The 24755-nt window shown below is 48.1% G+C and overlaps 1 non-coding gene and 2 pseudogenes across 1 annotated transcript; 2 read left to right on the top strand and 1 right to left on the bottom strand.

Moving 5' to 3' along the window:
* The first annotated feature begins 1920 nt into the window (after positions 1 to 1920).
* LOC136320962 (RAD51-associated protein 1-like) lies at positions 1921 to 3478 on the top strand (annotated as a pseudogene).
* A 4710-nt stretch (positions 3479 to 8188) lies between these two features.
* LOC136321408 (U1 spliceosomal RNA) lies at positions 8189 to 8314 on the top strand (annotated as a pseudogene).
* Positions 8315 to 14986: 6672 nt separating this feature from the next.
* TRNAT-GGU (transfer RNA threonine (anticodon GGU)) lies at positions 14987 to 15062 on the bottom strand. The gene has a single exon. It is a non-coding gene; the product is annotated as a tRNA-Thr (tRNA).
* Positions 15063 to 24755: the final 9693 nt, after the last annotated feature.

The raw sequence follows: 24755 nt of genomic DNA, 5'->3' as shown, positions 1-24755 counted from the left end.
CTTCTCATCTCTCTCCATTCCTTCTGTCTGTCCCTATCTATTCCTCTCTCTGACTCTCTCTCTCTCTGTAAAAAAAAAAAAAAAGTAGGAATAAAAAAAGAAAAAGAAAAAGGAACAATAATTTGAGGCTCAAAACCTATAAGCTGTAAAAGTCGCCTACACCCTTTGATAATCAAGGAGGTGACAAGATCAATATACGGAGATAAAACTTTCTTAGGAGTAACAGCTAAATGAATCCATTCAGTAGGACCTGAAGCCACAATAGTCCCGTTGGAGTGTAACTCGAGGGACAAATTAGTAAGGCAATTGATTCTTCAGGATTTATGCGTTTTAGTTGTGCTTGTTGCAAGGCTTTTTCTACAAGCTGTAAAGCTTGCTGTCCCGCAGCTGTAAGTAGCGGAGGAGAAGCTGGTTCAGCCGAGCCTCTAAGAATATGAAAAAGTGGCTTCGGTTCCCCGGTAGTTAATTTCAAGGAAGGTCTAAGCCAATTAATACCTCCTAATAATTTCTGGAAATCGTTTAAAGTTTGCAAATGATCTGTCCTGATTTCTAATTTTTGCTGATGAATTTGTTGTCACTCAATAAGTTGTGCTAAATAAGAGAAAGGTAAAGATTGCTGTACCTTTTCAGGAGCTATATAAAGTCCTGATTCTTTCAAAGAATATTCTAGTTGTTGCAAAATGGTCAGCACAGTGTCTTTATCTGGATGAGCAATAAGAATATCATCCATATAATGAATTATGTACGCCTTAGGGTGCTTTCTTCGTACTGGAGAGAGAGCTTGAGCAACATATTTTTGGCACAAGGTAGGACTGTTAGCCATACCTTGAGGCAAAACTCTCCACTGGTATCGCTCCATTGGAGCCTGGAAATTAAGTGAAGGGACACTGAATGCAAAACACTTGCAATCCTGAGGGCTTAAAGGAATAGTAAAAAAGCAATCCTTCAAGTCAACAACTACAAGGTGATAATTCCATGGAATGGCAGCAGGAGAAGGGAGTCTAGCTGGAGAGGACCCATAATTCCATAGTCTTATTTATTGCTCTCAAATCTTGTAATAGTCTCCAGTTTCCTGATTTCTTTTTGATAACAAATACAGGCGTATTCCATGGCCTATTAGATGGTTCAGTGTGCCCAAGCTGTAGCTGCTCTTGTACCTTAAGTTTCTCCTGAGAAAGGGGCCATTGGTCTACCCGTACAGGATTATCTGATTTCCAAGTAATTGGGTCTGCACAATGCATTATTGGGGTAGCAGGAGCTACCAAGGCCCCTATGCTAAATTTTGATATCCTAATCCACGCCTTCTGGTATTGGGTGCCACTTCTATGGGGGTGAGAATTCCTCGCTGTTCTTTTCCTAGTCCCTTAGTGGGAAAAAATCCCTGATCAAGCATTTGAGTGCTGACTAAACTATTAGGATTGACAAGTAATGCGCCTATATTTTTCAAAACATCTCTACCCCACAAATTAACTTGCAATCCAGGGAGTACATAAGGCTTAAAAGAATCCAGAATGACCTTCTTTATCTTCCCATTGTAAAAAACTAGAACTTTGTTGAGGGGATTTTCTCTGCCCTGTACCTTGTAATTCCGTGGCTGCTGCATGAGTGGGCCAGGAAGGAGGCCAGTGTAGCTTAGCAATGACAGATACATCAGCTCCAGTATCTAAAAGTCCTTTAAATTTACACCCTTGTATTGTTAGTTCCATTTCAGGGAGTTCCTGACCTATTTTTTGAATCTAATAGGCAGCATCAGTGGAGCCAAATCCTCGATTCTCTCGGGGTCCCTTTTGCAGGGTTTGGCCTTGTCTTAAAAGAGGTAAAAGGGGAGAGCTCCAATGTCTGGATTTGGGCGGGAATTGAAACCGCCTCTGCCCCCTTCAAGAAACTCGTAGCTGCAGGTACCCAGCCTTGAAGGGAGCTATGGCGCGGCCTGTGAGGAATAAGAAACCTGTCAGTTACAGACAGTTTGAGGACTCTGACAGCGATGATGATTTTATTTGTGCAACTGCACCTTTAAATAAGAAATCCAGAACACCACCAAAGGAGTTAAAACAAGAAAAGTCAAAAGCTAAATTGAAGAATCTCCAGAAAGAAGGCATCCCATTACAAGAGAAAACTCCTATACAAAGGTTAAGTGCGTGCGTGCTTCCCAACTGGGTGGAACTGGTAGTAAGGATAGACTTCACAGTGAGGGGAAACAGATTGCTTTAGATGACAAGCCCTACCAGAGAGACTTAGAAATCGCTCCAGTATTATCAGCAAAGGAACTCCCAACAGTCAACATTGATGAGGAAAAGTCTCAAGGCGCTGAAAAACATGGCAGTAGTGCAGCACAAACAGCGGCTACATCTCCTCACATCTCCAATTGCAGTGCAGCCAGTGATTATTGAGATGTGGATAAGATTACCGAGGAAGATGATTTTCATGGTGCTCCGGGGCACAGAATAGCAGCATCGAAAGCTGTGGTGCAACAGAGGAGGACTCTCTTGGAAGGCAGTGCTAATGACTCTGAACCAGACTTTGCAACTGGTGAGGATTCTGAGGATGAGTCTGACTTTAGTGAGAGTGAAGATAATGATGAAGACTTCACTCTGAGAAAAACTAAGGAAATTAAAAAGAAAGAAGGGAAGGTTAAATCCCCAGTTTAAAAGAGAGAGAAGAAAGGTAAATCCAAATGTAATGCAGTGACTTCAGTAGACTCTGCTCTAGCTGCTGTCAACTCAGAACCTCAGCCCTCACCCAAAAAGGCTTCTCTCACTTCAGAGGCCACCAGGAAGACACTGTGGCCCAGAAGGGACCAGGAATCTGCCCAGAGCTGCACACTCACTTCCTGCCTCTCAGGTATCAAAACGCAGAGGCCCTGTTCCCACCTTTGTGCCTCTGAGCGCAGACAGGACCCTGAGAGCAGGACACGCCTGACACTCTGCACAGCTGCCCCACGCCCAGGATGACACCAGAGTCCACAGGGGTGGTCTCCTCCCCTGGACCTTGAACACGCTGCTCAGGACTCACTCTGTCCCGGGACACGTCCATGCATGCAGGGGCGGCACACACTGGGGACGGTGACACGCCTGGTGTCTGCACCAGAGGAAGGAACACGTGACACGCAACCCTCATGACCACACCGTTGCTCAGACGAGGATCCCCTCCTCACTCTGTCCCCAGTGAGTGTCACACCCTGAGGACCACAGGCTTCACACCAGCCCTCTGCCTGGGGCGTGGCGGTTCCCAGGACTGGTTCCTTATTTTGGGATCCGGCCACACCCCGGGGACAGTGGGTGGGGCTGTGCTGGCTCCTTGTCTCTAATCCTTCAGGAGGGAGACTCGCTCAGTGAGGGGGGGCTCTGACTGCGGCTACCAGCCCCCGGCCTTTCCCGGGCTCCAGGATGGTGGCCCCGCAGGTCCCTGGGGCGCCCTGGATGGCAGCCCTGATGGTGTCCTTGGTGATGCTGAGCTGCCCTGTGGCTCAGGGCGCTGACCCCCCAGGTGAGTGTGGAGCTGCAGCTCTCGGAGAGCCTGGGTCAAAGGAATGACCCGCGGGCTGTCCCACCAGGCCCTGTCCACAGACAGGCTTTGAGGGCGTGACATCGTCCAGAGGCCTTGTTGGTCAAATAAGTTTGTAAATATGATGTATATGTTTGCTCGCTTATAGTTTGTATTGGGTGTGGGGGACAGGCTGTAAGCAGGCAGGGTCCTTATAGCCTAAGGCTTAGTTTTAAGACTAAGCCTTTCCCACCTTTTTAATACTAAGATCTTCTCAACACTAAGCTTTCCCCCACACCCTGGACTGTTGCATGATGTGGGGTGGTGCACTCTCATGAGGAATCCCATTATGCCTCAGATAAGTGGCTTTGTATCAGAAACTTTCTTATTTGTATGTTGGCTACAAATTTGGGGGACACCTCCTCTCGAGTTCAATAATTTGCTAGAACAACTCAGAGGGTCAGAGAAGTGCTGTGCTTACTGTCACAGGTCTTTCTAAATGACACAGTGAGCGGCCAGATGAAGAGGGACGTGGTGAGGTGGGGAAGTGTCCTGACTGCAGGGGTGTAAAGCCAGGAGGCACGGCCAGGGCCACCATCAGAGCAGCCGCCTGGCCCATGCAGGTTCGCATTGGATTCGGACAGTCGGTAAAGAAACAATGGAGCCACAAACTGGTGGGCCATAGTCTTTAATTCTAGCTTGCACCCGGCGGGCAAGTAAAACATACACTGGGCTCCAAAACCCAATCACATTCAGTGCTCACAAAGCCACTGACTTATCCGAGTTTCCTAGAATCAAAGGTTTCTAGCTCACCAGACTTATTCTCCTCAGTTCCCCATCTCCTTCCTTATCCCAGATACAAACTCTGTACAAACTGGCATCTCACTCAGCACTCCGCCATCTTGGCTGCTTTTCCTGGCCTCCTCCACGTGGCCTCCTCCCGCTGCTGGCTCTATTCTCTCTGCTCTCTCATGCTAACCTCAGGAACCAAGTGGGCAAACTCTCGTTCTACCCCCATTTTATATCGTAGCTTCACAATCTCTAATCCAATATACAAAGTAGGGAAGTCCCTAATACAAAGTCACTTCTCTGAGGCATGATTGGATTGTACCACCCCACATCAAAAAGGGTGGGAAAGGCTTAATCCCAAAACCAAGCCCCAGGCTACAAAGTTTCTCAACACACATTAATATCACCTGGGCGATGGCCTCACGTGGGCAATGTCATCTTTAACAAAGTGAGCATAATATATTTTATCTGCCCAACAAGGGGCCTCCGTCACCAGGGAGCTGGAAAATGTCACACCCCTTCCCCTCCAGCATGTGAATGTGTTCGGTACTTCAGAAGCTCTCTGAACCCCATTGTTAAGGGTTTTTTAATGGAAGTTTCCCTATGTGGACATGATGATTAAATCATTGGCCATTGGTGATTGGACTCCCCAGAGGTGGGGCAGTGAGGCTGAAAGCTCCAGCCCTCTCATCAAGCTTGGTCTCTGGTGACCAGCCCCATCCTGAAGCTACCCAGGACCTCAGCCACGGGCCATCTCATGAGCCTCCCAGAGACACTCCTGTCACACCTGGGGAGTCTGAGGGCTTCAGGAGCTCTGTGCCAGGAACCAGGGGAAAGAGCAAATATTTTACATTATAGCACAGGCCTTAGATCACAGATCCATTACTCAAAAAAGCAGCATAGCAGTTAAAAGACGCTGACACACCCAGCGCTTAGGTTTGATTGAGGCCAACACTCAAAGTGAAAAACTATTCCTGCCCCAGGGAGTCTGCTGTGGTAAAGTAACATTCCACCAGGATTATGTAGAGACACCCAGTCCAGATGAATTTTAAAGTTTTATTAAAAGATTTATTAATATGCCGGTTGCATATGTCTAACATGGGGCATATTTGACCCAAATCGTGCAGCCCCAAATGTATCTCAGAGGCTGGTTATATACCCTTTGATCACATGCAGGTTGGCAGGGGGGTGTGTGTGTGTGACAGTGTTGGTCAAATAAGTCTGTAAACATGATATATATGTTTGCTTGCTTGTGACTTATAATGGGTGTGGGGGACAGGCTATAAGCAGGCCAGGTTGTTGTAGCCTGAGGTTTGGTTTTGGGACTAAGCTTTTCCCCACACCCTTGACTGATTGTATGATCTGGGTGGTGCACTCTCATGAGAAATCCAATTATGCCTTGGATAAGTGACTTTGTATCGGAGACTTCCTTGTTTGTATATTGGATTAAGGGATTTTGGTTTTCTACACTATAAAGTGGGACAGACCAGGAGCTCAGACACACAGTTCCTGCTATCACAATTGCAGGGGCTCCCCTGATCCCTTGCCCTTCATGGGAAGAGCTGGTTTTCTGCTTTTCCCTTGTCTTCTTTTGTGGTTTGCCTGTCTTGGTGAGACACCAATAAATAGGATGGCCCCCCATCCTCTGACTCCGCCATTTCTTTATCGTCTGCCCGAATCCAATGGGAACCTGCATGTGAATGGTCACGATGGTGGCTCCTGGCCTTACAGACAGCATGACTATAAAGCCAGTAGCCATGGCCACCATCACAGCCGCCTGGCCCATGCGGGTTTGCATTGGATTCGGACAGACAGTAATGAAACAACAGAGCCAAAAACTCGTGGGCCATTTAACCCTAGTTTGCACCCAGCGGGCAAGTAAAAACACACACTGGGCTCCAAAACCCACTCATTCAGTGCTCACAAAGCCACTGACTTATCCGAGTTTCCTAGAATCAAAGGTTTCTAGCTCACCAGATTTATTCACCTCTGTTCCCCATCTCCTCTCTGCACAAACTCTGCACAAACTGGCTTCTCCCTCAGCACTCCACCATCTTGGCTGCCTCTCCTTGCCTCCACATGGCCTTTCTCTGCTCTCCTCTCTAATGCAAATCCCAGGAACTGAGAGAGAGCAAGCTCCCGGTCTGCCCCACTTAATAGTGCAGAGATCAAAACCTTTAATCCAATATACAAACAAGGAAGTCTCTGATACAAAGTCACTTATCTGAGGCATAATGGGATTGCGCATGAGAGCGCACCACCCCACATCATGCAACAGTCAAGGGTGTGGGGAAAAGCTTAGTCCTAAAACCAAGCCCCAGGGTACAAGGATCCTGCCTGCCCACAGCCCGCACCCAACACACATTAATATATAATCAAGCCCATCCCAAGCAAGAAGGGCAACCAATACCATCACCTGGATCATATATTGGCCATGCTTGGTCTACGTGGATTTATAAAAACATTAAACTTTCAAGGTAACACAATGGTGATGTCATTTTACATGTCAAAATACATTCATAAGCTTTTTAGTGTCTATCTCTCCTCCTTTGCCTAGAGGTACATGTCACTCTCAGGATTCCAGGAAGGAGGGAAAGTTAACATCAGTGTAGGGTGGTATGTAAATGTCTCTTATTGAAAGGGAAAGGAAGCTCTTCAGATAACTCAATCCTTTCGGAGAACTAAAACTAAATGACCAGTTGTCCTTGTAAATCAGGAGACTTCTATATCCCTTTTCCTCCATTTTCCAAAGAGAGGACGGGACAGAAAGCCTGACTTTTCCTCTTTAAAATGGCATCACCAAATACTAAGTTTTACAGTTCTCTGGCACCTTACCACATTCCTCACTGGATTTATATCCTGAGTCAAATCCTTGACTCATTTTTAAGGAGGTGCATAAGGCTGTTGAGTGGGACTATCAGCCTCTATTATGCAGCAGATATTTATCAGGTAGACTTGATGTTTTTATTCATAATAATAGTCTACTGAAGAAATAAATGTTACTGATTTATTTCTTACAACCTGCACAAATTTTATGTAATTTATGTAAATTCTTAATTTTATAAATTTTCTTCCGTTCTCTTTTAAAAGTGTTTCCATACCCTATACCTTTAGTTACTAAAATTATACAATTCCTTTTCAGTTAGAATTAAAAAAAAAATCTTAACCTTGCCTGACCAGGCGGTGGCACAGCGGATAGAGCGACGGACTGGAACGCAGAGGGCCCAGGTTCAAGACCCCAGAGTCTCTGGCTTGAGCACAGGCTCATCTGGTTTGAGCAAGGTTCACCAGCTTGAGCCCAAGGTCACTGGCTCGAGCAAGGGGTCACTCGGTCTGCTGTAGCCCCCGGTCAAGGCACATATGAGAAATCAATCAGTGAACATCTAAGGCAGGGGTCCCCAAACTTTTTACACAGGGGGCCAGTTCACTGTCCCTCAGACCATTGGAGGGCTGGACTATAAAAAAAACTATGAACAAATCTCTATGCACACTGCACATATCTTATTTTAAAGTAAAAAAACAAAACGGGAACAAATATAACATTTAAAATAAAGAACAAGTAAATTTAAATCAACAAACTGACCAATATTTCAATGGGAACTATGCTCCTCTTATTGACCACCAATGAAAGAGGTGCCCCTTCCGGAAGTGCGGTGGGGGCTGGATAAATGGCCTCAGGGGCCGCATGTGGCCCTCGGGCCGTAGTTTGGGGACCCCTGATCTAAGGTGTCACAACGAAGAATTGATGTCTCTCATCTCTTTAAATGATCTCTCTCCCTTCCTGTCTGTCTGTCCCTCTCTCTGACTCTGTGCCACAAAAAGAAAAAAAAAAGCCAATGTTTGATTTGAGGCTGGAGGAGAAAATGGATTCTCCTGGGATAAGAATGTCAGATGCTCATTTGAAAAAAAAAAGTGGATACTAACCTGGCATGGGAGATACTATGATCACGAAGGTGGTTTTCCCAGGGCGAGGCTTATCCATTGCACTCCGGATGTGCTGACCCCAGCGATTTCCACAAACGTGGGAAACTCGACTGCATTTAAAAAAAAAAAAAAAGTGTTTCTAAAAGGATCTTCTCTCAGCGGCCACTGTCAGACCTCAGAGTCTGTTGCTATGGTAATTTCTGAAACTCCGTGAATGGGTCAGTCAATAAATACTTTCTCCTTTCGGCACCTGTCACGTGTGCGTGGGAACCGGCCTCCCCGCGGAGGCAGGTGGTGCAGACACTGAGCTCCTCCGCAGACGGCGGTGACCCGGCCTCCCGCCCCGTCTGCACGTCTCAGCCTGAGATGCTGCAAAAAGGAGAGTTTCACAATGTCCCTCATCTTTTTTCTTCTCCCTCTCTCTTTCCTCTTTCTCTTTCTCTAACTCTCTCTCTCTCTCTCTCTCTTCTCTCTCTTCTCTCTCTCTCTCTCTCTCTCTCTCTCAGACGCACTTTTTCTGGTTTTCCGGGCTTGTTTGTATGCTTTTCGCTCCCCGTGAGCCCAGGGAAATGAGCGCTGAGAGGTTCCTCGCAGAGTGATACAATAGTTACAGAGGCCGGAAGTCCTCGTGCAGAGTGAACCTCGGCGCTCTGATGGGAGGGAGAACCATGGCTGTACTTCTAGGTTCTTGATTTGAGAAGGAACAATGTTGCCCAACCCCCGGGCTCCTGTATCAGATTTCCGGCTGCGCCCCCTGCCTTCCCTAAGGGACTCTCCTGTGTGGCCCCAGTTCCCCAGGGTCTGGTCAGTGACCTGCTGCTGAGACTGGCCAGGAACCTGTGCTCAGACTCCCCTTAAACTTCTGCCTCCTGTTCTGGACCTGATCCCACCCCGGGGCCCCAGACCCCCGGTCTGCTGTCCTTGAGTCCGTCTCCTGCCCCGCGAGCTGAGCCCCGGGGTCCGGCTCTTCCGTCCCTGGCGCTGGGCGCACACGGACCCGCAGAGCCCCGCGGAGACTCCACCAGCGCTGTGCCCAGGAGGAGAGACTGAGCGCGGGAAGGACTGATGGGCGGCTGAGGGGGACCTGGGCGGGGAGGCTGGTTCAGAGCGCAGCCGAGAGTGGGAGCGGAGGTGTGGGCTCACGTCAGAGTCCACGCAGACCAAACACAGGGGACCTTGTTTCCACGGAGCCGGGGAAGCCGAGGGAGAGGGAGAAAGCCAGGACGGACACTGGCGCTGGCCGAGCTCCTGCTCGCCGCCAGGGGGTTTGAGGGGCACTTCTTAGGCTCCTCTCTGTCAGCCCACACAGCACGCCCACCACACAGGCGTGGCTGTCCCTGTGTGAGAGACGAGGACACTCTCACAGGGTGCGGAAGGTCCTAGACCCCGTGAGACAGGATGGGGCTGACTTCAGTTTATATTCTTCCTTCTCTACCACAAGTTTTGGGCTCTGTTCTATATCAGGGGTCGGGCACCTTTCTGGCTGAGAGAGCCATGAACGCCACATATTTTAAAATGTAATTCCATGAGAGCCATACAACAACCTGTGAACATTACGCATTATCCAGTAAAAATTTGGTGTTGTCCTGGAGGACAGCTGTGATTGGCTCCAGCCACCGACAACCATGAACAAAATGAATGGATTGCAATACATGAGAATGTTTTAAATTTTTCTTTTCTCTCTCTCTTTTTTTTTTTTTTTTTTTTTTTACAGAGTCAGAGAGAGGGATAGACAGACAGGAGTGGAGAGAGATGAGAAGCATCAATCATCAGTTTTTCATTGTGACACCTTAGTTGTTCATTGATTGCTTTCTCATATGTGCCTTGACCGTGGGCCTTGAGCAGACCGAGTAACCCCTTGCTCAAGCCAGAGACCTTGGGTCCAACCTGGTGAGCTTTTTTTTTGCTCAAACTGGCGACCTCAGGGTTTCGAACCTGCATTCTCCACATCCCAGTCTGACGCTCTGTCCACTGCGCTACTGGTCAGCCGCTTTCCAGACTATTAATTACTACCTTTTCTTTCCTTTTATTCCCTTTACTTTGTCGTTGTACTTTTACCATATATGCCCCCCCAATTCATATGTTGAAATCCTAACCCCCAAGGTGAAAATGGGAAGAGGGGGGCTTTTGGGAGGGTGGAGCCCTCACGAATAGGATTAGAGCGCTTACAAGAGACCTGAGAGAGACCCCTGTCCCTCCCGCCACATGAGGTCACAGCTAGAAGGCACCATCTATGACAGTGGTTGGGAAACCTCAGCTTGCGAGCCACATGTGGCTCTGGCCCCTTGAGTGTGGCTCTCCCACAAAATACCACATTCTGGCGCTACCTCCATAAGGAATGTACCTACCTATATAGTTTAAATTTAAAAAATTTGGCTCTCAGCCTGACCAGGCAGTGGCGCATGAATAGATTTTTTTTTTTTTTTTTTAAACAGGGACAGAGAGAGTCAGAGAGAGGGATAGACAGGGACAGACAGACAGGAACAGAGAGATGAGAAGTATCAATCATCAGTTTTTCGTTGTGACACCTTAGTTGTCATTGATTGCTTTCTCATATGTGCCTTGACCGTGGGCCTTCAGCAGACCAAGTAACCCCTTGCTGGAGCCAGCGACCTTGGGTCCAAGCTGGTGAGCTTTTTTTTTTGTATTTTTCTGAAGCTGGAAACGGGGATAGACAGACAGACTCCCCCATGCACCCAACTGAGATCCACCCGGCACGCCCACCAGGGGCGACGCTCTGCCGTGACCAGAGCCACTCTAGCGCCTGGGGCAGAGGCCAAGGAGCCTCCCCAGCACCCGGGCCATCTTTGCTCCAATGGAGCCTTGGCTGGGGAGCCTCCCTCTCCACCCGGGAGGGGAGGAGAGAGACAGAGAGAAAGGAGGGGGGGGGGTGGAGAAGCAAATGGGCGCTTCTCCTATGTGCCCTGGCCGGGAATCGAACCCGGGTCCCCCACACACCAGGCTGACGCTCTACCACTGAGCCAACTGGCCAGGGCTAGTGAGATTTTTTTTTTTTTTTTTCCTCAAACCAGATGAGTCCGCACTCAAGCTGGTGATCTCGGGGTCTTGAACCTGGGTTTTCCGCATCCCAATCCGATGCTCTATCCACTGTGCCACCGCCTGGTCAGGCCCTATGACTATTCTGTAACTTCCATCCCTTTTCTTTTAGTCTCTGTGTGTCTTTTGACCTGAAGTAGCTACATATTTAAAACATTATTATGTGATAACTCTAAAAACCAGATTTTTCCTCCTTCCCTAGTCTTTGGTTTTCTTGTTCATTGTGGGTGGTAATTGGGTGTTTCGTGACTTCTAAACTATTTTTGTAGAAACTGTATTCTTTGTCTGTGGTTAGTGAAGCCTGTGTTCTGTTAGTGTAGTGCTCAGCTAGTGATTTGACAGATACTCCCTTAAGTGTCTGGAAACACAGAAAAACAAACAGCATCTCTCAGTTTTTGGAGCTGGATTCTGTTTATGTGTGAATTGTGACATGCCTGTGACACTCATCTGTGCCCTTTACAGCTCTTGCCTGTCCCATTCCTTCCTGTATATAGAAAAGGAGGTCAGCCCGAGGTGACCTCATGCCTTCTCGGGTCTTTTCTGATCACACGCCCTGAGCCGGACGTGCACATGACCCTTCAGACCCCCAGGAGGATGTGAGAGTTCTCACAACACTGACTGGCTGTGGCTCCTCCCTCCCCTGCTCTGTCTCCCGGACTTGTTCTACGTCCATTATTTGCCCCAGCTGATGTTTTTGTTCCAGTGACAGCTGCTGGTTCCTTGACATGAAACAGATTTTGCAGCTGACCAAGTGGTGGCACAGTGGACAGAGCATTGGCCTGGCACACTGAAGACCCAGGTTGAAAACCCCAAGTTCCCAGGCTTGATCTCGGGGTCACCAGCTTGCGCATGGGACTTTAACATGACCCCATGGTCACTGGCTTGAGCCCACAGGTTGCTGGCTTGAGCAAGAGGTCACTGGCTCAGCTGGAGCTCCCCCTTTACCCCCCTCCGTCAAGACACAGAAAGCAATCAGTGAACAACTACAGAACCGCTTTACAGTGGAGCCCACATACAAAGCAGGGACCATGAGTGCACACTCCTGTGAGTGACAGACTAAGGGAGGGAGCAGGGACCATGAGTGCACGCTCCTGTGAGTGACAGACTAAGGGAGGGAGCAGGGACCATGAGTGCACGCTCCTGTGAGTGACAGACTAAGGGAGGGAGCAGGGACCATGAGTGCACGCTCCTGTGAGTGACAGACTAAGGGAGGGAGCAGGGGCCATGAGTGCACGCTCCTGTGAGTGACAGACTAAGGGAGGGAGAAGGGACCATGAGTGCACGCTCCTGTGAGTGACACACTTAAGGGAGGGAGCAGGGACCATGAGTGCACGCTCCTGTGACTGACAGACTAAGGGAGGGAGCAGGGACCATGAGTGCACGCTCCTGTGAGAGACAGACTAAGGGAGGGAGCAGGGACCATGAGTGCACGCTCCTGTGAGTGACAGACTAAGGGAGGGTGCAGGGACCATGAGTGCACGCTCCTGTGAGTGACAGACTAAGGGAGGGAGCAGGGACCATGAGTGCACGCTCCTGTGAGAGACAGACTAAGGGAGGGAGCAGGGACCATGAGTGCACGCTCCTGTGAGTGACACACTTAAGGGAGGGAGCTGGGGCCATGAGTGCACGCTCCTGTGAGAGACAGACTAAGGGAGGGAGCAGGGACCATGAGTGCACGCTCCTGTGAGTGACACACTTAAGGGAGGGAGCTGGGGCCATGAGTGCACGCTCCTGTGAGTGACACACTTAAGGGAGGGAGCAGGGGCCATGAGTGCACGCTCCTGTGAGTGACAGACTAAGGGAGGGAGAAGGGACCATGAGTGCACGCTCCTGTGAGTGACACACTTAAGGGAGGGAGCAGGGACCATGAGTGCACGCTCCTGTGACTGACAGACTAAGGGAGGGAGCAGGGGCCATGAGTGCACGCTCCTGTGAGTGACAGACTAAGGGAGGGAGCAGGGGCCATGAGTGCACGCTCCTGTGAGTGACAGACTAAGGGAGGGAGCAGGGGCCATGAGTGCACGCTCCTGTGAGTGACAGACTAAGGGAGGGAGCAGGGGCCATGAGTGCACGCTCCTGTGAGTGACAGACTAAGGGAGGGAGCAGGGGCCATGAGTGCACGCTCCTGTGAGTGACAGACTAAGGGAGGGAGCAGGGGCCATGAGTGCACGCTCCTGTGAGTGACAGACTAAGGGAGGGAGCAGGGGCCATGAGTGCACGCTCCTGTGAGTGACAGACTAAGGGAGGGAGCAGGGGCCATGAGTGCACGCTCCTGTGAGTGACAGACTAAGGGAGGGAGCAGGGACCATGAGTGCACGCTCCTGTGAGTGACAGACTAAGGGAGGGAGCAGGGACCATGAGTGCACGCTCCTGTGAGTGACAGACTAAGGGAGGGAGCAGGGGCCATGAGTGCACGCTCCTGTGAGTGACAGACTAAGGGAGGGTGCAGGGACCATGAGTGCACGCTCCTGTGAGTGACAGACTAAGGGAGGGAGCAGGGACCATGAGTGCACGCTCCTGTGAGTGACAGACTAAGGGAGGGAGCAGGGGCCATGAGTGCACGCTCCTGTGAGTGACAGACTAAGGGAGGGAGCAGGGGCCATGAGTGCACGCTCCTGTGAGTGACAGACTAAGGGAGGGTGCAGGGACCATGAGTGCACGCTCCTGTGAGTGACAGACTAAGGGAGGGAGCAGGGACCATGAGTGCACGCTCCTGTGAGAGACAGACTAAGGGAGGGAGCAGGGACCATGAGTGCACGCTCCTGTGAGTGACACACTTAAGGGAGGGAGCAGGGGCCATGAGTGCACGCTCCTGTGATTGACACACTTAAGGGAGGGAGCTGGGGCCATGAGTGCACGCTCCTGTGAGTGACAGACTAAGGGAGGGAGCAGGGACCATGAGTGCACGCTCTTGTGAGTGACAGACTAAGGGAGGGAGCAGGGACCATGAGTGCACGCTCCTGTGATTGACAGACTAAGGGAGGGAGCAGGGGCCATGAGTGCACGCTCCTGTGAGTGACAGACTAAGGGAGGGAGCAGGGGCCATGAGTGCACGCTCCTGTGAGTGACAGACTAAGGGAGGGAGCAGGGGCCATGAGTGCACGCTCCTGTGAGAGACAGACTAAGGGAGGGAGCAGGGGCATGTGTTCCTTAGATTTCCAAGTTCCACATGAAGAGAACCCCCTTCCAGCAGGGGGAGCTGCATTCCTCCCCTTGAGTGTGGGCTGGACGGATCTTGTAGGTATCTGTGGTTTTGTGGGGTTTTTTGGCTTTTAAGAGTTTCTCTTTGTCTTTAACCTTTGCCATTGTAATGATGATGTGTATTGATGTGGCCTCTTGGGGTCCATCTTGTTTGGGACTGTCTGTGCTTCCTGAACTGGTGTATCTTTTTTCTTCATCAAGTTAGGGTCACTTTGGGTCATTAATTTTTCTTTTTTTTTTTCTTTTTCTTGTATTTTTCTGAAGCTAGAAACGTGGAGGCAGTCAGACAGACTCCCGCATGCGCCCGACCAGGATCCACCCAGCACGCCCACCAGGGGCAATGCTCTGCCCATCTGGAGCTTCGCTCTGGCAAGACCAGAGCCACTTTAGCGCCTGGGGCAGAGGCCAAGGAGCCATCCCCAGCGCCCGGGCCATCTTTTGCTCCAATGGAGCCTCAGCTGCGGAAGGGGAAGAGAGACAGAGAGGAAGAAGAGGGGGAAGGGTGGAGAAGCAGATGGGCGCCTCTCCTGTGTGCCCTGGCCGGGAATCGAACCCGGGACTTCCGCACACCAGGCCGACGCTCTACCACTGAGCCAACCGGCCAGGGCTGGGTCATTAATTTTTCAAACAGGTTCCTGATCCCTTGCTCTGTCTCTTCTCCTCTGGCACCTTGTATGGACGTTGTCACGTTTCCTGTCGTCCCACAGGTCCCTTAACTACCCTCACTCTTTTTTTTTTTTAAATTTAAATTTTATTTTATTTATTCATTTTAGAGAGGAGAGAGAGGGGGGAGAGAGAGTGAGAGAGACAGGGGGGAGGAGCTGGAAGCATCAACTCCCATATGTGCCTTGACCAGGCAAGCCCAGGGTTTCGAACCGGCGACCTCAGCGTTTCCAGGTCGACGCTTTATCCACTGCGCCACCACAGGTCAGGCTACTCTCACTCTTATTGATACTGTTTTCATTTTGCTGCTCTGATTTTGTGTTTTTTTTTGTACCTTGTTTTCCAAATTACTTATTCTACCCTCATCCAACCTCCTCATCACTCCTTCCTGTGTATTTTTGAATTTATTTTTAAATGTATTGTGTTGACTTCATTTCAAGTGTCCGACTCAGTAGCACGCCGTCTGCACATGCGTCCTGCCCTGCCACGCCCCGTGCCACGCCCCTTCCCACCCCCATTTCCCCCTGTGCCCCCTCCTCCTGCCTCCACCTTCCCTTCCCCTCCAGCTATTGCCACCCGGTTGTTTGGACACATGTGTGATGTATATATAATTTGGCTAATCTCTTTACCTTCTTTGACTCAGTCCCCTCACCCCCCTTCCCTCTGACAGCTGTCCCTCTGCTCCCTGTGTCCTGGACTCTGTTTCTATTCTGTTCCTCAGTGTATTGTGCTCATTCGATTCCACATATAAGTGAGACCATATGGTATTTGTCTACCTCTGCCTGGCTTATTTCACTTAGCACAATCTCCAGGTCCACCCCTGCCATCCCAAAAGGTAAGGTTTCCTTCTTTTTCATGGCCATTGTGTGTATGTACCACAGCCTTTTAACCCACTCGTCCACTGACGGACACTTGGGCTGTTTCCAGATTTTCACTATTGTGAACAATGCTGCCATAAACATGGGGGTGAGACCCACTTGTTTATTTTTTCCTTTATTTCATTTGCTTAAGGAGATATATCAGCAAGAATGTTGCTACAAGAGATGTTTGAGACTCTACTGCCTATAGGAATTTCTTTTAGTCATTTATGATTTTCTGACTTACATTTATCCGTTTTATTTCTGTGTTTGGTGTAAGTTGGTGGTCTAGTTTTATTTTTTTTGCATATACATGTCCAATTTTCCCACCACCATTTATCAAAGAGAATGTCTGTACTCCATTGTATACTCTTGCCTCCTGCCTCAAATATTAATTTAATATAAAGGCGTGGGTTTATTTCTAGGTTCTCTGTTATGTTCCATTGATCTAGATGTCTGTTCTTATGCCAGTACAAGGCTGTTTTGATTACAATGGCCTTGTAGTATAACTTGATATCCGGAAGTGTGATACCTCTCAGTTTATTCTTCATTTTCCAGATTTCTGAGGCTATTCAGGTTCATTTTTGGTTCTATATAAATTGTTGGAATATTTTTTCCAGATCTGTGAAGTATGCTATTGTTATTTTAATAGAAGTTGCATTGAATCTATAGATTGCTTTGGATAATATAGACATTTTAATAATGTTAATTTCTTCCAATCCAGGAACACAGTATATGCTTCCATTTGTTTGTATAAACAGCCCAAGGGTCCATCAGCGGATAACTGGATAAAAAGGCTGTGGTACATTTACACAGTGGACTACTACGTGGCCACGAAAAGGAAGGAAATATTACCTTTTGCAACAACATGGGTGGGCCTGGCAATTATTATGCTCAGTGAAATAAGCCAGGCAGAGAAATACAAATATCATATGATCTCACTTATATGTGGAATCTAATTAACATAATAAACTAAGGAACAAAATAGAAACAGAGGCAGGGTAACTAGGAACAGATGGAATGCTGTCAGAAGAAAGGGAGAGGTAGGGATGGGATCAAAGATGGTGAAGGAAATAGATTATATATACCGTGTGTCCATAAAGTCATGGTGCACTTTTGACCAGTCACAGGAAAGCAACAAAAGACGACAGAAATGTGAAATCTGCACCAAATAAAAGAGAAACTCTCCCAGTTTCATACCTATTCAGTGCAGTTCGATGTGGGCTCACACACAGATTTTTCTAGGGCTCCTTAGGTAGCTATCCCGTATAGACTCGTCACTGACTGATGGCCTACCAGAACGGAGTTTCTCCACCAAACTGCCGGTTTCCTTCAACTGCTTATCCCACCGAGTAATGTTATTCCTATGTGGTGACGCTTCGTTATAAACGCGCCGATATTCATGTTGCACTTTGGTCATGGATTTGAATTTAGCGAGCAACAGAACACACTGAAGTTTCCTCTGTTCCGTCCACATCTCAACTGGCATGACTGTGGGCTGCTCCGCTGTATACACGGTGTTACGTCATCATCTGTGCATGTGTACATGCTGCCACATCATCCTACAGAAACTGGGGGGGGGTTCCTTTTATTTGGTGCAGATTTCACATTTTATCGTCTTTTGTTGCTTTCCTGTGACCGGTCAAAAGTGCACCATGATTTACGGACACACTGTATATAGAACACATAAAATACAGGAAACAAGGTAGCAACAGGCCCAGGAGAGGGAGGGGTGGAAAGGGGGAGGGGCAGAGGGTGGTGTGGGGGTGGAAAGAGACTTCGCATGGGGCACGGGGGCGCGATGCCGTGTGCAGCGGGTTTATAATGCGTGGGATACTTGTAACCACGTCAACACAATAAATTAAAAATATTTCTGGCCCTGGCCGGTTGGCTCAGCCGTAGAGCGTCGGCCTGGCATGCGGGGGACCCGGGTTCGATTCCCGGCCAGGGCACACAGGAGAAGCACCCATTTGCTTCTCCACCCCTCCCCCTCTCCTTCCTCTCTGTCTCTCTCTTCCCCTCCCGCAGCCAAGGCTCCATTGGAGCAAAGATGGCCCGGGTGCTGGGGATGGCTCCTTGGCCTCTGCCCCAGGCGCTAGAGTGGCTCTGGTCGCTAGCAGCAGAGCGACGCCCCAGAAGGGCAGAGCATCGCCCCCTGCTGGGCAGAGCCTCGCCCCTGGTGGGCGTGCTGGGTGGATCCCGGTCGGGCGCATGCGGGAGTCTGTCTGACTGTCTATCCCCGTTTCCAGCTTCAGAAAAATACAAAAAAAAAAAAAAAAAAGGCAGTAGACTAGAAGATACTTCCAAACAACAGCTCTGACAACAGGTGAACATCCACAATATGAAAGAACTCATATAATTCAACAAGAAAAAACCCCCAATTTTAAAAATGGGGAGAGGACATGAACAGACACTTCTCCCAAGGAGACAGACAAATGGCCAACAGATATATGAAAAGATGCTCATCTTCACTAGCTATTAGGCCGGAAGTGCAAATCAAAACTGCAATGAGATACCACCTTATACCTGTTAGAATCGCTATTACCAACAGGACAGGTCATAACAGTGTTAGAGAGGCTGTGGAGAAAAAGGAACCCTCACTCACTGCTGGTGGGAATGTAGACTGGTACAGCCACTGTGGAAGACACCATGAGGCTCCTCAGAAAATTAAAGAGTAAACGGACTGAACTGGGGTTGGGTTGCATTTGCAGGGATTTGGAATGGTGTTGGTGCCAACTTGGACTTGGTTGCCGGGGTCCAGCCCCGGGGGGGATCCAGGGGTCCCACAGGAAGAGACGGCGTCGGCGAGAATCGAGTGAGAGAGCCGAATTCTTTATTCTCTGGTTAGCATTTACTGCCAGGCATCTCTCTCAATGGCTGGTCTAACATTACTTTTTATGCATACACACTGAGTTACAGTCACATGGTATTTTGAATACATCATTGTTTTAGTTTCACTATGGTTACATATTTCTAGATAACAGTTAATTCATATCTATAAGCTACAAGTCAGGTGGTAAGTCATTCAAAGTACAGTTATACAATAGTAATAATAATATTGGTACAAACTTCTAAAAGATTAGTACTAATTAATAACTCTATTTTACTCTTGTTGTGAGTCAAGGGCACAGAAAGAGATAGCAGACGAAATCATCAAGGACTAGCAGAGGACCACTGCTTGCTCAGGCAAATAGCCTTGAGTTCATGTAGTGTCCTAATTCTTTTCTCACAAGACTACAAAAGGCTTGCTATTAAGAAACTGACATAGTATAAAGAGTAATTTTTACTTAGAGATACATAGAGTGCACCTGCAAGATAGCTAGTAGCAACATAATATCAGAAGGCATTAGTTGCTACTGCTGCTATGAATCCCACCACATAACTCTCCTATTCTAGGAAAATACAAAAATCTCATGAGAATGTTTTACTGAGAAAAGCCCAGCAACTGTCTTCAGTGACAAAACAAGTCTTTTAACAAGACATTCTTTACTAGCCAGCTGCACTCCTATCCAAGGCCACGCAACAGGCCACTCCACTCCACTTTACCTAAGATTCTAATGTCTAGTTAAACTTTATTTATTTACTATATTCATATACTAGCTGAGTTCTAACTATATTCTTTCTAACATGATTAATAAGAAGAAATTCTCCTACAAACTTAACCCTTTATGAGGGATATCATGGCCAGCCTCTTATGTTTATGAGCCCAGTTCAAGGGGCTTACAGGCTTTTCTGTGCAACTTACACCTTCTGTCTCATTTCCAAAGAAATTACTACAAATCTACAGGGAAAGCACGGTACTATTATCCCTGTACCATAAATAATAGCACACACCCAGAAAAGGGGGGAATATAAGGCCAGATTAATTCAAAAGATTGAAGGGGGGAGTATCGTTGTGCCTATCCTTTGCGGTGACTTTGTCAACCCGCAGCTGTTGGTCTTACTGCGGTGACTCTATCTTCTTTTTGCTGTGACTTTGTCAACCAGCAGTTGTGGATCTTCTGCTGTGACCTAGTTAGCCAGCATTAGTGGATCGGCTCCTGACACTTGGTGAACATGTTAAGGACACTACTCTTTTATAGATTCTTGTTGTATTGGCCAGGAGTTTGCTTAAAGGCTTTAACCACTGTAAAAAAAAAAAAAAAAAAAAAATATATATATATATATATATATATATATATATATATATATATATATATGGAAGGCTGGATAAAGAAGATGTGGCACATATACACTATGAAATACTACTCAGCCATAAGAAATGATGACATCGGATCATTTACAACAAAATGGTGGGATCTTGATAACATTATACAGAGTGAAATAAGTAAATCAGAGAAAACCAAGAACTGCATGATTCCATACATTGGTGGGACATAAAAACCAGACTAAGAGACATGGACAAGAGTGTGGTGGTTATGGGAGGGGGGGAGGGGAGGAGGGAGAGGGGAAGGGGGAGGGGGAGGGGCACAAAGAAAACTAGATAGAAGGTGACGGAGGACAATCTGACTTTGGGTGATGGGTATGCAACATAATTGAATGACAAGATAACCTGGACATGTTTTCTTTGAATATATGTACCCTGACTTATTGATGTCACCCCATTAAAATTAACAAAAATTTATTTATAAAAAAAAAAATTAAAGAGTAGAACTACCTTATGACCCAGCAATCCCTCTACTGGATATTTACCCAAGAAATTTGAAAATATTTATTTGCAAAGATATATACACCCTTATGTTCATTGCAGCATTATGCACAGTGGCCAAGACATGCAAACAACACAGTTATTCTTCGATGGGTCATTACATGAAGAGGATGTGGTACATGTATACAATGGAATAGCACACAGCCATAAGATGAAATCCTGCCATTTGTGACAACATGGATGGATCTCGAGAACATCACGCTAAACGAAATAAGTCAGACAGAAAAATTCGAGAACCATATGATTTCAGTCATATGTGGGATATAAAACTGAAAGCAACAAATGAACAAATAAACAAAAACTCAGACCCTGACCTGTGGTGGCACAGTGGATAGAGCATCAACCGGGAATGCTGAGGTCGCCGGTTCGAAACCCTGGGCTTGGCTGGTCAAGGCACATAGGAGAAGCAATCAATCAATGAAAAACTAAAGTGAAGCAACTATGAGTTGATACTTCTCGCTCCCAACTCCTCACTCCTCTCTCTATAAAATCAATAAATAAAATCTTTAAGAAATGAACAAACTCATAGAAACTGACAACAGCACAGTGGTTACCAGAGCAGGGGGGACGTGGGGGAGTAAAGGGCAGAGGAGGTCAGGAAGTGGTGACGGATGATGTGACCGGGTGGTGGACAGCCAGTGAACTTACAGATGATACACAGAGAACTACTGCTCACTTGAAACCTATGTCACTTTATTAATCAATGTCCCCGCTGCCGAGACCAGCTCAGCAGGGGGGGTGCAGGAGAGGAAGATGCTGCAGGACTTAAGAAAACACACACACAAGACACAACGTAGAGAAAAGACGGGTCCAGGGGACTCCCGGCCTCCAGGACTGAGAGCCCAGCTCTCTGCAGCCTCATCGTACTTATTCGTGTCTTTGCTCATCAAGCACATTAGCAGAGCCTGGGTGAGATTAGTCTAGAATGGGTTCAGGAGCAGAGAAGGATGACTAACTAATAGCTTTCAGGTGTGCAGGAAAAGGCTCCAGGGATCAGCTGCTTCTATGAAACCATCTTATCAGTGCTGCCGGGGCGGGTTCTGCCCCCACAGGACCTGGTGTTCCGAAGTCCCCACCACACACTTGTCTCAGGACCACAGTCTAATTCCCAGGCATTTTCCTACACCCCACAAATAAATTTAATTTTTAAAAGTCTATTTACAAAAATGAACAGAGGACCTGAATAGATTTTTTTCCCCCCAAAACGGACATAGAGCTGGCCAACAGACATGTGAATAGATACTGAACACCAGTAGTCATCAGGGAAATGCCAATCACAACCCAATGAGGTGTCACCGCACACCTCAGAGTGGCCCTTTCTCTAAATGGCAACAGAACACAAGCGTTGCCCAGGATGTGGAGTGAACATCACGCTCTGTGAAGGGGGGAGGGTTGTAAACTGGGGGAAAGTGTGGAGATTCCTCCAAAAATCAAAACTTCCAGGGACTGCCTGACTGGGTGGTGGCACAGTGGACAGAGCGTCGAACTGGGACGCAGAGGACCCAGTTTCGAGACCCTGAGGTCGCCAGCTTGAGCGCGGGCTCATCTGGTTTGAGCAAAAGCTCACCAGCTTGAACCCAAGGTCGCTGGCTCGAGCAAGGGGTTACTCGGTCTGCTGAAGGCCCGCGGTTAAGGCACATATGAGAAAGCAATCAATGAACAACTAAGGTGTCGCAACGAAAAACTGATGATTGATGCTTCTCATCTCTCTTCGTTCCTGTCTGTCTGTCCCTCTCTCTGTCTCTGTAAAAATAAAAAAAATAAAAAATAACTTCCAGGAACTTATCTAAACAAAGCAACATTAATTTAAAAAGATAAATCCTTCCCTATGTTCACCGCAGCGTTACTCAGTCGCCAATGTATGAATGCAAATTAATTGTTCACGGACGGACAAATGAGTAAAGGTGTGTCATGTGTGTACGGCGGAATTAATCAGCCGTGAAAAAGAAGGAACTCTTGCTCTTTGTGACAGCAGAGAAGGACTTCGAGAGTATCACGCTAGTTACATAAGTCAGAACAGCAAACACTGTATGATTTCACTTATCTGTGGAATCCAAAAAACAAAGGAAATGAAACAGAAACAGACTCATAGATACAGAGAAAAAAGCTGATGGCTGCCACAGGTGAGGGGGACGGTGAGTAGGCAAAAACAAAGTGACAGAATTGAGGACTGAGAAGTACAAATGACCAGCTGTGAAGTAAGTCACAGGAGGCAAAGTACAGCACAGGGAACAGAGCCAGTGACATCCTTATAACTGAGTGCAGTGACTTACCGAGGTCACTACCCCATAAGGTGTATAAACGCCTAATCCCTATGTTGTACACCTGCAACCTACGTAGTGTTGTATGTCGACTAGAGCTTTAAAGTACATTTTGAAAAACAAAAGATAATGTTTGCATCACTTTTGCCAAATCCCTCGAAGGTCACGTGCCGGCATCATGACCCTCGTCGCTACACACGTCAGCATGCATCTCCCAACAGTAAGAACATTTCTTCCTATCTGTAATATTATCACAACGGGGAAATTAATTCTCAAATCTTTTCTAAGTTAAAGGTCAGATAAAATTAGCTTCATTATCCTCTAAATGTCAGATTTCACATCAAGTTTTTAAAAAGTATCTCTAGCCTGACCAGGCAGTGGCACAGTGGATAGAGCGTCGGACTGGGATGCAGAGGACCCAGGTTCGAGGCCCCGAGGTCACCAGCTTGAGCGCGGGCTCATCTGGTTTGAGCAAAAAAAAAAAAAAAAAAAAAGCCAACCAGCTTGAACCCAAGGTCGCTGGCTCCAGCAGGGGGTTACTTGGTCTGCTGAAGGCCCGCGGTCAAGGCACATATGAGAAAGCAATCAATGAACAACTAAGGTGTCCCAACGCGCAACGAAAAACTAATGATTGATGCTTCTCATCTCTCTCCGTTCCTGTCTGTCTGTCCCTGTCTATCCCTCTCTCTGACTCTCTCTCTGTCTCTGTAAAAAATAAATTAATTAATTAAAATTAAAAAAAAAATAGCTCTAATTTGGTAGCACCTCTCTAATGTCTACATCATCATCCACCCTGTCCACATACACATTGATTCTACTGGGATGAGGACCCCAGCTGCCCCTCTCAGCCTTCTGTCCCCTCAGCAGGACAGAAGAGGCCCCTGTGTCAGGGGTGTTACAAGGAGTGACACACCTGGTGGCCCAGGAGTGTCTCTCCTGAAGCAGGTGACGGGCAGATCTGAGAGCTGTACCCCCATCCTACAAGGGTCAACAGTGAATCCATGGACTCCTTGTAACACCCCTCCTCCACCAGGGATTGAACCCCACAATCAGGGTGTCAAGGAAGTGTCCACACACTGGAACTAAGACTGACCACCCCAAACCTCCTCATTCCCACCGACAGAGCCCAAGTGAGAGCCCCAGACCCCTGCCCCTCCCACCTCCCTCTCTCACACTCACCACCATCTGCCCTGAATCCACCAGGATGAATCTCCTTCTCTCCTTTCCCCTGTCTGTCTCAGTCACCCCTGGTCCCCCAAACATCCTGCACGCTCATCTACACAGGCTCCGTGCACCCCTACTCTGTGTCCCCTCACACCCCCTCCCCAGCTCCTGAAACCTTCCCACTGTGTCCCCCGGAGGTCTCAGCCCAGGATCAGCCAAATCCACACAGTCCTCCCAGGGTGTTCCTGCACCTGCAGCTCTGACAGGGACCTGGGTCTCCCTGAGGACACGGCTCCCTCTGAAGTCCTGCCATGGGGGTGTCTCCCCTCCCACAGACCTTATGCCCTGGGCCTGGAGGTGGGTGGGGTCCTTCTCCTCAACTGCTTTGACTTTTCCCTCCCTCTTCCCTAACATCCCTAATGTATCATCAGATCAGAGCCCCCACTCCCCTCATTGTAGGTGATCCCTGGGGACCTCTAGGCCATCACCTCATGTCTTCTAGCTCCTGGCTCACTGTCACTCTCCCCAGAGTGCCACCTCCTTGACCTCAATGATTTCAACCTAATCAGATGAGGAAGGATGAACAGTGGTCCCCAAACATGTCCAGCCTGAATCTTTGCAGCCTGTGGATAGGCTTCCTTACATGAC

This window comes from Saccopteryx bilineata, chromosome 1, assembly GCF_036850765.1.
Source record: "Saccopteryx bilineata isolate mSacBil1 chromosome 1, mSacBil1_pri_phased_curated, whole genome shotgun sequence".
Taxonomy (NCBI): domain Eukaryota; kingdom Metazoa; phylum Chordata; class Mammalia; order Chiroptera; family Emballonuridae; genus Saccopteryx; species Saccopteryx bilineata.
Note: the sequence above shows the minus strand (reverse complement) of the source record. Positions and strands in the feature narration are given on the sequence as shown.